The sequence below is a fragment of the Cydia pomonella genome, chromosome 23 (genome assembly GCF_033807575.1).
Source record: "Cydia pomonella isolate Wapato2018A chromosome 23, ilCydPomo1, whole genome shotgun sequence".
Lineage (NCBI taxonomy): Eukaryota > Metazoa > Arthropoda > Insecta > Lepidoptera > Tortricidae > Cydia > Cydia pomonella.
This window is the reverse complement of record NC_084725.1, coordinates 8,315,857-8,332,541: the sequence shown is the minus strand read 5'-3', so window position 1 is coordinate 8,332,541 and position 16,685 is coordinate 8,315,857. Positions and strand designations below refer to the sequence as shown.

General features: G+C 36.0%; 1 protein-coding gene across 2 annotated transcripts in view; it reads left to right on the top strand.

The window, feature by feature from the left end:
- Nucleotides 1-6,841: 6,841 nt before the first annotated feature.
- LOC133530569 (uncharacterized) overlaps nucleotides 6,842-16,685 on the top strand; it is a 381,835-nt gene continuing 371,991 nt past the window's right edge. The window contains exon 1 of one of the 2 annotated variants that reach the window (XM_061868524.1): nucleotides 6,842-7,043. The gene's annotated coding sequence lies outside the window, so the exon portion shown is untranslated. The remainder of the gene's footprint in view (nucleotides 7,044-16,685) is intronic. The other variant, XM_061868527.1, reaches the window with a different exon arrangement.

Below are 16,685 nucleotides of genomic sequence, written 5' to 3'. Positions count from 1 at the left end.
CTAGTGTAGGCAGCTGCTCCTGACGCGAGTCAGGAGGCGACCACTTGTGCATAACAAGAAACTTTGCTGTAGCTTGCTATGATTTTACGAAGTGCATAAAATGTATTATAGTTTTTTTAATACAGGTTGGCCAAAAAAATCGTCATATTGTTGATAGTTTTAACAAATATTTGCGTTTTGTATCTGTTTAACCTTTTTGAAGCTTAATATGTTTACCGTACTCTTTGTTTTTATGATGAAATATAATGTCAGTCAATAAAGACATGTTATAATAAAAATACGTTTTCTTTACAAAAATACAATTATTCACAATAATATAGTAAACAGTATCAAAGATAAAGGTGAATATTTTTTTACCAATTTAAGAATAAGACCTTAATAAAATTGGATATTTTATTTGGCAGGCGTCCGGTTTTCTATCCCATAGCCTTAGTCCATCGCATGCAATAGCCCAGTTCATCTTAGATTCCATCAATTCTCAAATAGTCCGTACACACTGACTTCATTAAACGTCCGGAACGCCATTGTTCCGTGATGGGAAAGACATACTTTCATATAAATCCAATTGGACTTTGGAGCAAAAAACAAAAAAAAAACACTTCTAACACGTGATTAGGATACATTAGATACCTATAAACTTAATAAATAGAAAATAATCCTACGAAAGAAAACATGGGCATAACTTTTCCCTACTGTTTAGGAGATCATGCAGTTTAGGACATCATGCCTAAGGAGACTAAAGACACTAAAAGAAGCCCTTTTACAAACTAAGGTGTAGTAATGGTACCGAAACATGTAATTCAAAGGCACCTTCATGTATATTTAACGGTATTAACGGCCCGATTCGAAGATTGAGATACGATAACGATAAGTAAGTAAGTAAGTAAATATTCTTTATTGCACCAACAATTATACATTTTACATACATGTAAAACTACAAATGAATTTTAAAGGAAAAATAGAACCAGGTAATAATAGGCGGAACAGGTAATAAGTTCTGGTTTAGATAAATTCTCATTTAAATATCATTTGTGTGTCGTATAAATTGACAGAAACAGCTCGATTCGGGCAACCAATGTCACTTTGACGTTAGAAATATCGTAGATAGATCTTATTGGGATCACATCGGACTCGAAATAAACGTCAATTTTGACATGTCGTTTAGTTATCGATCTTATAAAAATCTTAAACGTGTCTTAATCATTCTTCGAATCGAGCCGTAAGTTACAGGCAACCGATGACTTCGTAAGGCAATTATTGAACAAATACGTAGATTATTATAGCTTAGTATCGCTAACTTGTGTGTTATTTTTCGGATTTACTAGTTTTAATGAAATTCCAGTTACGTATAGTTCCAACTTACTAGTGAAATAGTTTTTTTTTATTAAAGCACATTTGTTCATAAATAGACTATTGAAAACGGTAATTAAGTTTCATTCAAACAATTCAATTTGTGGCACAAATGAAATAACTTTTCCTTTTAAGTTTTTAAATTTCTTTTGTTTTAAACTTGTAGGTATTTTATTTTCCAACAAATTTTTAGACCTTATAGAAAACTCGGTGCCGCCGAATTGACAAAAACAGCTTTGAACAGAGAAGTATAATTGCGGTATTTGGCGTCGGAGGCCAAAATCCACTTCGAGTCGTCACGCCACAGGAATAAGTATTTCTATGTATTTTTAACTTCATGGTGCGTATTAAAATATCAACTTAAATAAATAATGATTTATGCACTACACCAAATGAATGTGATACGATATTTTATTTAAAAAAATAGTCAAATAAATCAACAGCCGTTCCTCGTTCTCACCAAAATAATCAAAAACTAACCTAACCAAAAAAGGTACGTTAATAGCACCAAGTTGACTGACCGGCGCTTTTTTATTATTTTGCCTTAATTTTCTTTCCAATCTATGTATGAAATCTTCGAACACGCAGGGTTGTCATTCGCATCGCTATGCTAGTGGGCGCGAGTTAATCGATCAGGGGAACTAGCAGCGACATAGTCAGCCCAAGTTAAGTTAGCAGCGATTTTGATAGTCCAGCCTGTGTAAGTATTAAGTAAACGTTATATGGGCTGCTAGTGCCTCATACACCAATAGGGTTGTTTCCAATTTTTTGAAACGCTTATATTACGTTCTATATTAACTAAAAGTTGCCCTAAAATTCAACTTTTATACTAAAAACGGCTTTAAATATATTAAATTAACAAAATATATTTTGACAGATGCTTTCGCGCTCAAATCGCTCTTTGAAAATTGTGTGACGTCACAGTTTACGGTTTAACTACATACACACGTAGAAGATATGAACTGTCAACTGACATTTGTCATTTGTTGTTTATCGCCTAACTGTCAACAGTGTCAATCCGAGAGTTGTGACGTCATCAAAATCTTCAATGACGTTTCGAGTTTGGTCACGTGACGTGTGCCAAAAGATATTTCAAATTCAATATTTACAAAAATATGGTCATTACAGGTCCCCTAAAAGTAGTTTAACATGTTCTTATAATCCAAAAGAAATTATTGGGATACAATTCTGCCCTAAGATTTGTAGATGGAAACAACCCTATTATATTATGTTGGTTGCTTGATTTAATGATAACTCACAATATTGCCGAAAGTAAACACTTTATACAAAATTACTTTAACTATAAAAGCGCTATATTGTGTATGATAGTGCTAATGAGGACACGTGTGATGGGTGCTAATTATGAACGTGAACGGACTCGTATTTTATTGCTTTCCGCAATTGTAAGTCATTTCGCTGAGATGGCAATGTGCGGTAGGTAGACCGTATAAACGAAGAACGAAGTTTGACGTTTAAAATAATACTTGCACTGTCTGGGCTGTAAAAATGGCTGCCAAATTATCTTGGTATGACGTCTTGGTACTGACTTGGTGATAATGCAAGTTTGCAGCTCAATATGGGTGCACTGCAAAAAAAAATATATTGTGTATTTGTATGCCAAAAATAATTGTATTTTGTATTTTTGATGGGTAATCATACATACATAGAAAATCTCGAAATTGATGATGAAATCTTTCTTTGTTTTTGTCTGTTTTTGAAAAAAAAAAGCAAATTTCGGATAAACTTTATACAGAAAAAGCCTTTGTTTGTTTGAACCTCATAATACTGAGTCGAATTCATCTTATTTATAAAATATTCTGACCAATTTTAGTAATTGCAAATCTCGAGGTCACGTAACGCTGTTTTTGTTTCTTAATCATTGAGAATGTCAAATCTGCTTAGAGTCACTGTAGCGGCGAATTTCAAGCAGGACCGACTTCCATAAAACTAGCAGCGCCTTTGAAGACCGCGTGGTGTTTCAAATTCGGAAAATCCTCTGCTTAATCGACAGTTTCATACTCGTACGTTCATAGGTGCACTGGGTCAGAAATCACTTTCTTTCTGGTTTACACTCAACCCTGGCTTTTGGGATAATGTTAGTTGTCATCTGTTATAATTGCTCATGTTAAATGTAATCTACAGCTAAAAAGACATGCAATAGCACTCGTTTTTTATTTATTTGATAAAATACGGAAATACAAGCGTGACGAAGTGGTCCAAAACAACGAAAAGAATTTAGACTCCTTTACGATCACGCCGAGGTCAACGACATTTTACAAAAACAAAACAACACTCAGCGCGGGAACTCTGCCTGTGTGATGGGCACCTTGCCGAGGGGACAAGGTTTAGGAGGTAGGTTGTAGCAAAGGTTGTATTTTAATTTTTTTGTCAGTTTAGTTTTAGTTGTTTAATTTTTTAAGTAACTAGTAATTTCTGTTAAGGAATTCTATAATTCGACAGTCGAACTAAGAGGAATATAAAATTTCTTACAGTCCGAGTGATCGGACAGCGAGGAATTAATATTCTTTGTCGTCCGACCTGTCGGACAAGACTGTCGGATCACGCGACCGTAGGGTATTTCCAATATACATAATTTTACTATGTTTTAACTGAAATGAAGTTGATACTATTTACACTCAGATATTTTATACAAAAACACGTTTGGGGTATCCCAAACGCCTAGGAAACATGGCGTTTAGGCTGGTCACACTAAAGAAAAAACACGTTTGGCATATCCCAAACGCCTAGGCAACATGGCGTTTAGGGTGGGCGCACTTAAGAAAAAACACGTATGGGATATCCCAAACGCCTAGGCAACATGGCGTTTAGGCTAGTCGCACTAAAGAAAAAACACGTATGGGATATCCCAAACGCCTAGGCAACATGGCGTTTAGGCTGGTCGCACTAAAGAAAAAACACGGATGGGATATCCCAAACGCCTAGGCGACATGACGTTTAGGCTGGTCGCACTAAAGAAAAAACACGTATGGGATATCCCAAATGCCTAGGCAACATGGCGTTTAGTTAGGATGGCATTAAAGAAGTAGATACTTATTTATTATTATTATACAATAATCATACATACGTGTGTATTATTATATAAAAATTCACGATTTTTAATTATATAGTTACCCGAAAAACATAATGTCCTTTCTTTGTCTGACGAATACAATCAATTAAAAGCGTACTTTGAATATACAAGGTGCCCGCGAGGAAACGGATTTTTTTTTAACCAAATATTCCTGATGTCATAAGAAGGAAAAAAATCTTATACAAATTAAGTCAATTCCGCCAAAAAAACCAATTTGTGTTTTTATTCTACTATTTGTATGTTTTTAAACATAATAAGTATATGTTTTTGGAAAATATATGGATTAATCAGAATTGATATTTTTTTTCGTAAAAACTAGTCTATTCAAAGGGTTCCTTGTCACTTTGATATCTGTCAATAAGGCAGTCTAGACTAGGTCCAATAGTGGCGACAAAGTCATCAAAAAGGCGTTATGCACTGAAACACAATAACGTTTTTTTTTAAATTGGTATTTTTTTTTTTTAATTTATTTATTTATTTATAGATCGTGTTATTCACGACGACGCGTGCTTTGTCTCGTAGGTATTGTCATGTTATTAAGTGTCATGTAAGTAGATTTGACAAAGCTGCGCATTACCCTGAATCACACGAACTTATCATAAATATTCAGTAGGTATTTGTAAGAATTGACGAATTTATGGAAAACAGAAATTTACAAAAAACTTATTTAGTTTGTTTAATATAACGTAGCTACAACATTTTTTTATGTTAGTTAATTTATTTAAACTTTATTGCACAATACATGAAAAGATAAAAATGGCAGGCTTAATGCCAAAAGGCATTCTCTACCAGTTAACCATGGGCTAAACTGAAATATTGAGTTGGTGCAGGGTACAGGTAGAGTAAAATTAAAATGATTTTAACTAAAAGCTACATACATAAATAATATAGGATAAACAAATATACATGCATACATAAATACATACCCATTGTGAAACATTATGAGGACGATAATTGAAGAGAATATATTAAAATAGCAATATAAACAGTTAATTCTGGCGACAAACTATCGACTTTTCTATATCAGTTCTGGAAAGGGGTCAACTCGTCTGGGTCACTCGCGGCAACCCGATACTTTTAGTGGGAACACTGTTAGGTTGTCCGCTGGCTGGCGCGGTTGCAGGGAGCGGTGAGCGGGTTAACGAAAAATTGTATGAGTAACGTTAACTCGCGAGGACGCGAGTGACGGATTTTACCTACAAGGGCACCCGCATGCGTCCGCTGGGTGCACCCGCGCCAGCTAGCGAATGCCCTTAACTATTTTTTTAACCTTATAAAAAATTTAAAACCAAAATCATATAATTTGAATATAAGCCAATAAAGGGGCCTACTGATTACCAGTTCACCGGAAGATATCGGCCTGGCAGTTATTAGGGATTGTCAGCTTTTGCCAATAACTGACAAGCCGATATCGTCCGGCGAGTGCTCGAAGCCGGATTTGAATTGGCGTCTTTAGATTATGTATGTATGTGAGTCATGCCATAACCCCTAGGCCACAATTTCTCGAGTATATGCAATCTTTAAAGGCTTCCAATTCTAATAGAGCAACATGCGTTCTTACTTATAATATATAATATAATATTATAGGGACATTCTTACACAAATAGACTAAGTCCCACGGTAAGCCAAGAGGGCTTGTATTGTTGGAACTCAGACAACGATATGTATAATATACAAATACTTAAATACATCTATGTATTAATTTCATCCATGACTCAGGGATATTTCAATATAATACTTTTTCACGAAGTTTCGGGTTCCTAGCTTATAGATAATGTACCCACAGCATCCATTTTGCACATCCCTGATGAGCATCTTAACTTTCCCTAACAAACTGCTCCCTGACACTGCACCCTTAAGGAGCTCGTTTAACAAAATCTATGTCAGCATTAATAACTGTCTCGACGCTTTAAATTTCGATTTTTCTCTAAAACAAAAACCACTGCAAACCCAACCTTATATCAACTTCCTTAAGACGCCTTCTAGACTCCCTGCTGTCGACTTTGTCACAGCTAATATGAGCTATGGAAAGCAAACCCACTTTTGGTAAATTTCAACTCAGACACACGAATATACCCCTTAATGTAACTCTCATAAGAAACAATACTACGCCCAGTTAATGTAACAATTGTAACATAATCGAATTCGGACATTAGTGTACGCTGCACACATTTGTGTGTATTTCACTCACGACCGAAACGAGAGAAACAATCGATCTTATGAATTAATAATTTGGTTGAGAATCGTTTGGCAAGTTTTGATTTGTACGACCCATTTGCCCGCGCTAGCATCGGCGTGCATTCGCTTTTCCGGCACACAATCTTATCGTTGAAAAATCAATTTATGCCTATTCAAATTACAATCTTCCTATCATTTCAATAAAGTTTAAATCAGATTGCGAATGGACAAGAAGTTGTGACGTTTTGGGATTGATATGGTAGCCATGGCTGAGGGCTGAAAGGGGTGTGCGAGGGGCGCGGGGAAGTGTTGGGGCAGCTAAAGCCTTTCCAGGTCTACTACGTTAGTACCGACGCGGCGGCCGAGGTGGAGGCACGCATGGCGCGCTCGGCGACCACCGTGTGCTTTTCGATTATTTTAAAGCGTAATTTTACTCATATATCCTCGTCCTTATATTCATTGAGTTACTTTTTCGTTCTTTTTTTTTTATTCAGTGTGTGTGTGGTGAATGCTTAGTGGATTGGGTTTAACTGATGCGCGATTCGGCCGGCCTGCTAGGTGGATGTATGACCTACTTGTGTATATGATAACCTACTAATACCTGATAATGTCTAAACTGACTTATATAACGTTCGAACGTTTAAAAACCGAATTATAAATTTCATTCAGTTATCACACCCGGCCATCCTGATGTTGTTCGAGTCCTAGAATGTCTTTTTATGGCTGAATGATATGAAATGTGGTCTACTCGTTTTAAAAATGCAGCTTCAAAATGCGCGGGAAATGTCGATAGCCTTGAAGCTTTATTAATATTTCAAAGGCTATAAAACGGTTGTGTTCGTTTTTACTTAAGTCTAAGGCATCATGAATATTCGTGTGTCTAATTTGATATAAACCGATTATGCTGAGTTGCCGCGAAATTTGAAATTTGTTGGATAAGTCGTGGCATAATTGAATGTTATTTAATAAACATGTGCGATTATAATTAACATAATATTATAATAAGATCGTTTGCAATTATAATATTGTTTACATGATTTGTAATAATTATGTAGAGTTAATTTACTTCTAGCTGGATATGATAGATTAATTGAATATAATAAATAGTAATTTTCAATATATTAAAATCTTCTAAACAAACTACATGAATTAATATTTGCGTTAAGGACAAAACAAATATGATTTCTTTTAACAAGTAATATATGTACTAAGCTTGAAATTGAATTAAAAAGGTTGTACTTATCAGAAAAAAATGTCTCTTAAATAATATAAAGCGTTGTGGTAACTTTATGTCCGGGAAAACGAGTGTTTCCCGCGGGACTTCCTGGAAAAATGTTTTCCGGCGCCAACTGACGTTAATGTTTTAAATACATAAATTTATTGACGTAATAAATTAAACCTGATCGTTTATGAAGATAATTATGGGCTCTGGGGAGGTCAGTTGGTTGCTTTTAAAATAGTTCCTATGCCAAATGTTCGGATAACGTATTATAATGTGACTTGGGAAATGTTAAGATATAGAGGGCGTGCTTAACGGGGCTCCAATTAAAGAAAAAAAGATTACCGTCATAATTATTCAATAATAATGGTTTTGTAACATGTGCTACAATAAATCATTTTACAAATAATTAAAAAATATGATTTATTCATAAGATCTGGAAAAGCTATTAAAATAATGGGTCAGATTTACCTTTATGATCGCCATATACTATCATGTCAAAAATATATGCCTACAAAAACATATTCAAAAATATTACCCACCTTTTTATCAGTCAGTTCAAACAACATGTAATGTTTGTTATTAAACAAACACAGATTGTTACACTCAAATACTACGCGGTAAACAGACAGGATTATATTCCCAAGGGGTCTACGAAACCGTAGCAAGTGCTACGAAAATTGTAGCGCCGCTACAATATCGCGCGTAGCCATTACGATGTTTAAGCGCATCATTTCAACTATTGAAGTCAATTTGATTTTACAGGTGTATTCTGATTTTAATAACAGGTTACGAATTAGGGATTAGTCATGAATCTGATTCGTCAGTGTAAAAATACAGAATTGGTAACTTTTTATTTCCTATATGACATCCATTTTAAAATTTACTACATATAATAAAAAAAGACTTAGAAAACAAAAGTAAACCAAATTTAGCAAATAGGACGCATTTGGACGACCCCAATTCTTTACGGATATAAAAACGTCACAAAAGTATACAGCCGGCAAAAAATATTTTGACATCTTGCTTGCATTAATATTTTAAAAGTAGGGAAATTACTCTCTGATCATATTTATCAAATTTGAATACTAATAATGCTATAAATGTTTTACATTTTGATTCATCATATTTGTATAATAAGACCTAACAGTGGCCCAACAGTTAGAATATTTCCAGTTATATTTATAGTTATCTTATTTACACATAATGATAAGCAAATAAACGCATTTCATTCATTCATTTATATAAGAAAATATTATATATTTTGTAAAGATAATCTATCGTAAATAACTATAATAACTTATATATGTTATACATTGGGACACGTAAGTCAAACACAAGTTCGAGACAAAGACTGCTTTATTCATATATAGGCATACCCACATATACCGATTCCTAATACACCCACAATTCCCCTTTTTAAAAAAAAAAAAAATAAGATTTTTATCTAAACAATAAGTTACCATATGTTATATGCCTATGGTACATGCAAAATTATAGTTTTATTTTATATTTGTTGACATTCTCATGGTAATGACCTATTACTTATTTATTTAATAGGAACCAAGCTTTATATATTATGGTTACATTTTTGTTTTTTTATTTTTATTTCGCTTATTCACTAAGTTTAGTAACAAATTCAAAGTTTTGTTAACAGAAAGTAAAGTAGGTACCTAATTTAGTTACCTAAATGTATGCATAAGTACCTATGGATTTCACATTTATAGAACTTAAGTATTATAATTATTTAATTATGTAATTTCACTTATATGAATTTACAGTTCATTTCATAATAAGAGAATGATTTACAAGTAATAAATTTGAAAGTGTATTACACTTGTGCATTTTATAATTTAATCTTTGAGTCAGTACATTTATAGACACTATTATAAATACATTTCATGCTTAAATTTTAATTTAACATGCATTGACTTACTACTATATATTGTATTGCAATCACGAAGAATCGAAGCCCCACCGATCAGGTCTAATCACCACCCTGCCGGAAGAAGTAACATAAGGGTCAGATCTTACTGGCAGCGAGCGTGTATTAATGGCATGATTTACAGTGGGAGCATTCGGGACGGCGATATCATCGTAAAGGTATCTAGAGGGATAGTTACTATCATTGCCTACATCTTCAGAATGGTCAATAATCAAATGTCGACGGTTCCTAATTATAACACCTCCTCCGTCAATCTGTACCGAGTAAGATCGTATACCTACCAAACTTTTCACTCTCGCGCTGACCCAACGTTTATCCACGCGCACCTTAACCCGCTGCCCGACGAACAGCGTGGCCATATCCTTAGCGCCTTTATCATAGATTTTTTTCTGTATTTGTTGACGTTTATTGATTTCGTTACGGACATTGGTAGGTATTTTAGGTTTAAGTAAACGCGGAGCACAAGGCACTATGCTACGTAATTTCCTACTGTTAAGCAGTTCCGACGGAGATGCTAATGTATTACTAACGGGTGTGTTTAGGTATTCTAACAAGGCTAGTCTAAAATCCGTTTGCGCTAATTTCGTTTTCTTTAACATGTTTTTGATTGTCTGTATAGCCCTTTCGGACTGACCGTTGGACTGGGCATACCTCGGTGAAGAAGTCACGTGACTAAAATGCCACTCGCTGGCAAAACGCTCAAACACGAATGAACTGAACTCCGGACCATTGTCAGAAACGACAATGTCAGGTATACCATGATGGCTAAAAATTGTTTTTAAATGATCTACTACCTCATCTGACGTAAGATTATTTAATTTACTGATCTCAATGTACTTGCTATAATAATCGACCACTAGTACATATTTGTCGTTACCAAAGTGAAAACAATCCGTGCCAACTTTAGACCAAGCACGGTTAGGTATGTCATGTGGAATCATTGTTTCTTTTCTGTTCTCATTTTTATAATTCAAGCAAACTGCACACTTGGTGATGTAATCTTCTAGCTGACTGTTGATATTCGGCCAAAACACAGTTTCGCGCATTCGTAATTTGCACTTTTCGAGTCCTAAATGACCTACATGCACTCTCTGAAGTATCTCACTACGCATTGCCTTTGGAACTACGACACGGTTACCTCTCCACACAATGTCGTACGAAACTGACAACTCATCTTTGTAACACCAATAGGGTTTAACACAGTCATCACAATTATTTTTGTTGTTTGGCCAACCTTCTTTAATATATTTTATTATACATTTTAATTCATTGTCGCACTGAGTATGTCTTTGCAGCTGTAAAAAGTGAGTGTCTGTGAGCGGATTACAGGAGAGTACAGCGCACACTTGCGCCTGCGTGCTGAAATCGGCAGCGGAGGCGGCAGGCTCGATACTTGCGCTCGCGGGTTCCACAGCTCGTGATAACGTATCTGCTATATACAAGAATCGGCCGGGTTTATATACCAATTTAAATGTGTACAACTGCAATCGTAGTAACATTCTTTGGAGTCTTGCGGGAGCATCTGCAATTGGTTTGCTTATTATGTTTACCAAAGGCTTGTGATCCGTTTCAATAGTCACATCATGTTTACCATATATATAAGGATAATATTTCTCACACGCATACACGCATGCCAATAATTCTTTTTCTATTTGCGCGTAATTTTGCTCCGCCTTGGTCAATGACCTTGACGTATAGCTTACGGGAAGATTATTTTGAAGAAGACAAGCTCCAAGTCCGTTTTTACTCGAGTCTACCGATATAACAACGGGTTTACCTACATCAAAGTACTGTAACACCGGTACCTCTGTCAGGCATTTCTTGATTTTATCGAAGGCCTGCTGATGAGAGTTGTCCCAATGCCATTCAATATCTTTTTTCAATAATTGCCTTAAATGATGCGTTTTTTCAGACATATTTTTTACAAATTTTCCTATGTAGTTAACGAGGCCTAAAAAACGTTCTAGATCTTTGTGATTTTCGGGTTTCGGCATATTTATTATCGCTGATGTGTGCGACTCATCTGGGTAAATCCCACTTTGAGTAATTTTATGTCCAAGGTATTTTATTTCAGACAATGCAAATTTACACTTGTTTATGTTCAATTTTAGATTAATCTGCCTACACCTGTCAAGTACCTTTCTAAGCCGTGTATCGTGTTCCTCTCTAGTGCGCCCGAATATCAACAAGTCATCTATAAACAAACAGATTCCACATCCTAAATCATCAAAACATTCAAAAAGTTTTTTATGAAATACTTCAGACGCTGACGTAATACCATAAGGTAGCCTTAGGAACTTATACCTACCAAAGGCTGTATTAAATGTGCATAAGTTAGTACTTTCCTGACAAAGTTTTAACTGCCAAAACCCATTTTTTGCATCTAGCGTGCTAAAGAATCTCGCACCTGTCAAGTTAGCCGTTATCTCATCTATTGTAGGTAATCGATAATGTTCCCGCTTGATCGCTTTGTTTAGATCTTTCGGATCCAGACAAATACGCAAGTCCCCATTAGGTTTCCTAACCACGGTCATACTGTTTACCCAATCAGTTGGCCCTTCAACTTTCGCAATAATTTGTTGTTTCTCCATTTCATCTAATTTAAGCTTTATTTGTTCTCTAAGAGCTACGGGCAGTTTGCGCGGTGCATGTACTACAGGACGTACACTCTCGTCTATCGCTATCCTGTACTCACCCGGCATACAACCAATACCTTCAAACACGTCCGCGTATTCTTCTAAAAATATTGTTTTAAAGTCTTTGCACGTATCTACTGAAAGTATTAACTTTACCAGATTCAACTCCTGGCTAGAATCTCGACCTAAAATCGGAGGTGAATCTGTATCGGCTATTACAAATTTTAAAATATAATCATTACCCCTGTGCCTCAATTTTAAGTTACATCTACCTAATAATTTGATCTCGCCGCCAGAATACCCACACAACCTAGCTAGCGTAGGCAAAAGATCTTGCTTTTTATAGCCTATTTTTTCAAAGTAACTGTAAGGCAAAACATTAGTGTCTGCACCTGTATCAATTTTAAACGATATTTCAATATTATTTATGCTTATTGTCACTGACCAATCACTACTATTTTTATTATTAAAATAGTATATTACCTGATCGGTGTTATCTTCGGCGCTCAATTCATATACGCGACAAACACGTGAAAAGTGGTTTAACCGATTGCACCGCAAGCACCTTTTCCCATAAGCAGGACATCTCTGACTATCATGGGACACTCCACACATCTCACAGGCAGCGCGCATTCCATAATTTATTCCGTTATCTCGTTGGTCATATGGTCGCCGTACAGCTGATCCGGTGACGGCGGGGCGAGCGGCAGGCGGGGGGCGCGCAAGCGGTGGTCGAGCGAAGCGCCCGCTTCTCCAGCCACCCCGACCTCGACCTCTGCTAGCCGCTCCTCCACGTCGGTATAGAAAATGTACATCTGCAACTTCCTCCTGTGCTATTCCACTACCGATGTAATAAGCGTGTTGTTCTGCCGACTCCTTTTTTATTGTGCCTGCTTGCACTCGTGACATCTGTACTATATTTGAGATATCAATTGCTTTCTGAAGCGTCAAAGTAGGTTCCCGAAGGAGCCGTTCCCTTATTGCACTGTCTTTAATGCCACAAATTAACCTGTCTCGTACCAAATCGTCGCACAAATCCTTAAACTCACATTTGTTAGCTAATTTTTTCAGTTCAAACGAGTATTGTTCAATTGATTCATCATCTTTCTGATCGCGTGTAAAAAATGAATGTCTTTGTACAGTGATATTTTTCCGCAACAAGAAGAAAGAATCAAACTTGCTAAGCAAGCTATTTAAATCTGCAAACGTGTCACTAAATTGTTCATACACTTCACGTCCTTGCTCACCAATGACATGTAACAAAATGTTTATTTGCACTTTTGGATCCTTTTTCCCTAGTTCACACGCGACTGAATAAATTTCAAATGATTTTTTCCACTTCTCCCAGTCTTTTGAAACATTTCCAGACGTTACATTCTGTTCATTGTTCAAAAAAGTAAATGGCGGCGGTGGAGGCAACAACGATTCCATTATTCAACGGTAACACACTATCTACGCCCGGCGTAAACTCGCGACACATAAACAAATCACTCCTTAAGTCCGAATCGCAATTAATATTCCGATACTACTAATTCGTTTACAGAGTTTTATTTAGAAAACCTTCGGCTGCGCCATGTTATACATTGGGACACGTAAGTCAAACACAAGTTCGAGACAAAGACTGCTTTATTCATATATAGGCATACCCACATATACCGATTCCTAATACACCCACAATATATTTTTTATTTTTACTACACCAGCTCGTAAAAGCCCTCTTTATGCTTTAAAAACTGATGAGAAAATGGCAGTTTATTCACAAGAGTAGCAAAGTAATGTCAACTCAAATTTTGAGTCATTTCCTCATTTTGGCTTGTATAATTGACTTTTAACTGATTATTTTGAATAATATATATTTTTCCCGTACTGCACTTAAACTTAACATTCAAAATTGATTCAAATGGCCGTTAAAATCAATAAAACGAGTTTCCCGTGACTGTGCCTTAAATAAAACATGGAATAGACCACGCAGTGCCCGCAAATTGTGCAAATAAAATGAACTGTAAGTGCTGTTTGCGCACTTAAAGTGTTTTGCGAACAACTGCGTTTTTTATCCCCGGTGCAAAAAGAGGGGTATTTTTGACGTCAATGTCTATCTGTGGCATGGTAGCTCTCCAACGGATGGACCGATTTCAATGCGGCTTTTTTTTATGTGAAAGCTAGCTTCTTTGATGGTTTTAGTTATGTTTGCTAGAAATCAATCCAGCAGTTTGAGAGTATTGGCTGTTTTACAAAATTACCTACATCATTTTGTAATATGGCTTTAATATATAGCGTAGAGGGTTTTTAAGATTTTTAATGTAATACACTTTACAATAATCATCTTGAAGAATAGAGTGACATTTATCTCTAAACGAAAGTTACATAAATTTTTTTTTCACCTAAATTAAACAGAAAAATATCGAAATTAGTTCTGAATTATATTTTTAAAATCTATATTCGCTAACCGACATCAAACTTTGACTAATGACAGTTGCAAATAAAACTTATCAGTTATTCCACGACATAAACCGGGGATAAAACCCTTTCATTGCAACATAAATTCGTTGCTATAAATACCGGTTCAACCCTGCGACTGCAGGTCATTGCACAGACAATTGACGTCTGTATACGATACTCCGCCATATTGATTTCATGAGCCGGTTGAAATATAACCGAATTGATGTTGCATTTTATGGTTAGATTAGTTATGTAATCACTGCTGCACAATAGGTAATCATGATAAATGTAGTCTAGGCTACAAATAAATTTTTCAGTATATTTACATGATAAATATATAACAAATGTTGAACCCGGGTATGTCGTTAAACTACGTCCAAAAGAGAGGTATGGGCACTGTGAATGTCATCTCGCTTTGGGTGGTAGGGCACAGCACAGCGGATGTCATTTCAGATCTAGAGCGGAGCCCAACTGGGGAAGTACCTCCACCTTACAGAATACCGCAGGCAAATAACACTGGACCCTACTTAGTGTTGTGTTCCTGCCGGTGAGTAAGGTTGCCAGAGCTCAACAAGGGTGCGGAGTGTTAGGGTCGGCAACGCGTATGTAACACCTCTGGAGTTGCAGGCGTCCATAGGCTACGGAGACTGCTTACCATCAGGTGGGCCGTATGCTTGTTGGTCGCCGACGTAGAATTAAAAATTAAACTAAGATTATTTTGATTAAATTCGTAATAGTTTATAGTTGGTATTTACCTCCCTTGCTTTGGTGTGAAAAAAATTGTGTTTCACTCGGTAGCAAAGTTTGTATAACCTTCAAAAACCCCGCAACGCTCATGATTCTGCTTTTCGAACCACTCACCATGCTCCTGATTATGGCATCTTACGCTTAACTACTCGAGCATCTATATTAGCACGAGGCGCTAACCCAACTTTTCCCCCTTGCAAAAGAAAAACTATTTAAAAAAAATTAGAAAGTGAGTTTTTTTATATACTTTAACTTAAAAAAGTCAGCTGAAACTTTAACGTCAAAACTTAAAATTAATTTAAAAAAATAACATATACCTAATTAAACAAATCATCGACGATAAGCTTATACAGCGGTGGCAGCATTGTTCCATTTTTATTACTTATACGCCCGTCACTTTCGCGCTTACATACTTGTTAGAACGTGACAGGCATAGTGACAAATGATAAAGAGCCGACCATCTTAGCCCTACAGCGGTGGCAACATGGTTCCATTTTTATCACTTGTTACTATACCCGTCACTTTCGCGCTTACATACTTGTTAGAACGTGACAGCCATGGTGTTAAATGATAAAGAGCCGACCATCTCAGCCCTACAGCTCAACCTGCGTGTGATTATTAAATTAATTCTTGTCTATGTGACAGCGTGGTAAAACAATATCCGTCACTTTCTATCCCGCGGTGTTAAAAAGTAACAGTTATTTTATCACGTGGATAAAGCCACCCACAATACGCTTGTAGATGTTAGGGATAATTTCCTTAAATAATATATTCCTTTACACTAGTCATAAAATTGATTACCAGTATGTTTTTACCTCTACTTAAACTACAATAATCGGTCAACATTCAAGGTATAACTTACTCATGTATATTTGTGAAATCGTTATGTAGATGTCTGACTAATATTACCAGTGTACACCGTACGTAATAGGTATAATTTTAGATTAGCCGAGGTGACCTTTCTCCGACCTTGGGTCGTATTAGCCCCCATGCTGTGAAAATAGCCACACGCGGTGAGTGAGCAGTTTCTGAGCCCTATAAAGCTTTTATAAGCTTTTTCTATGTTAGTTTTATAACCGG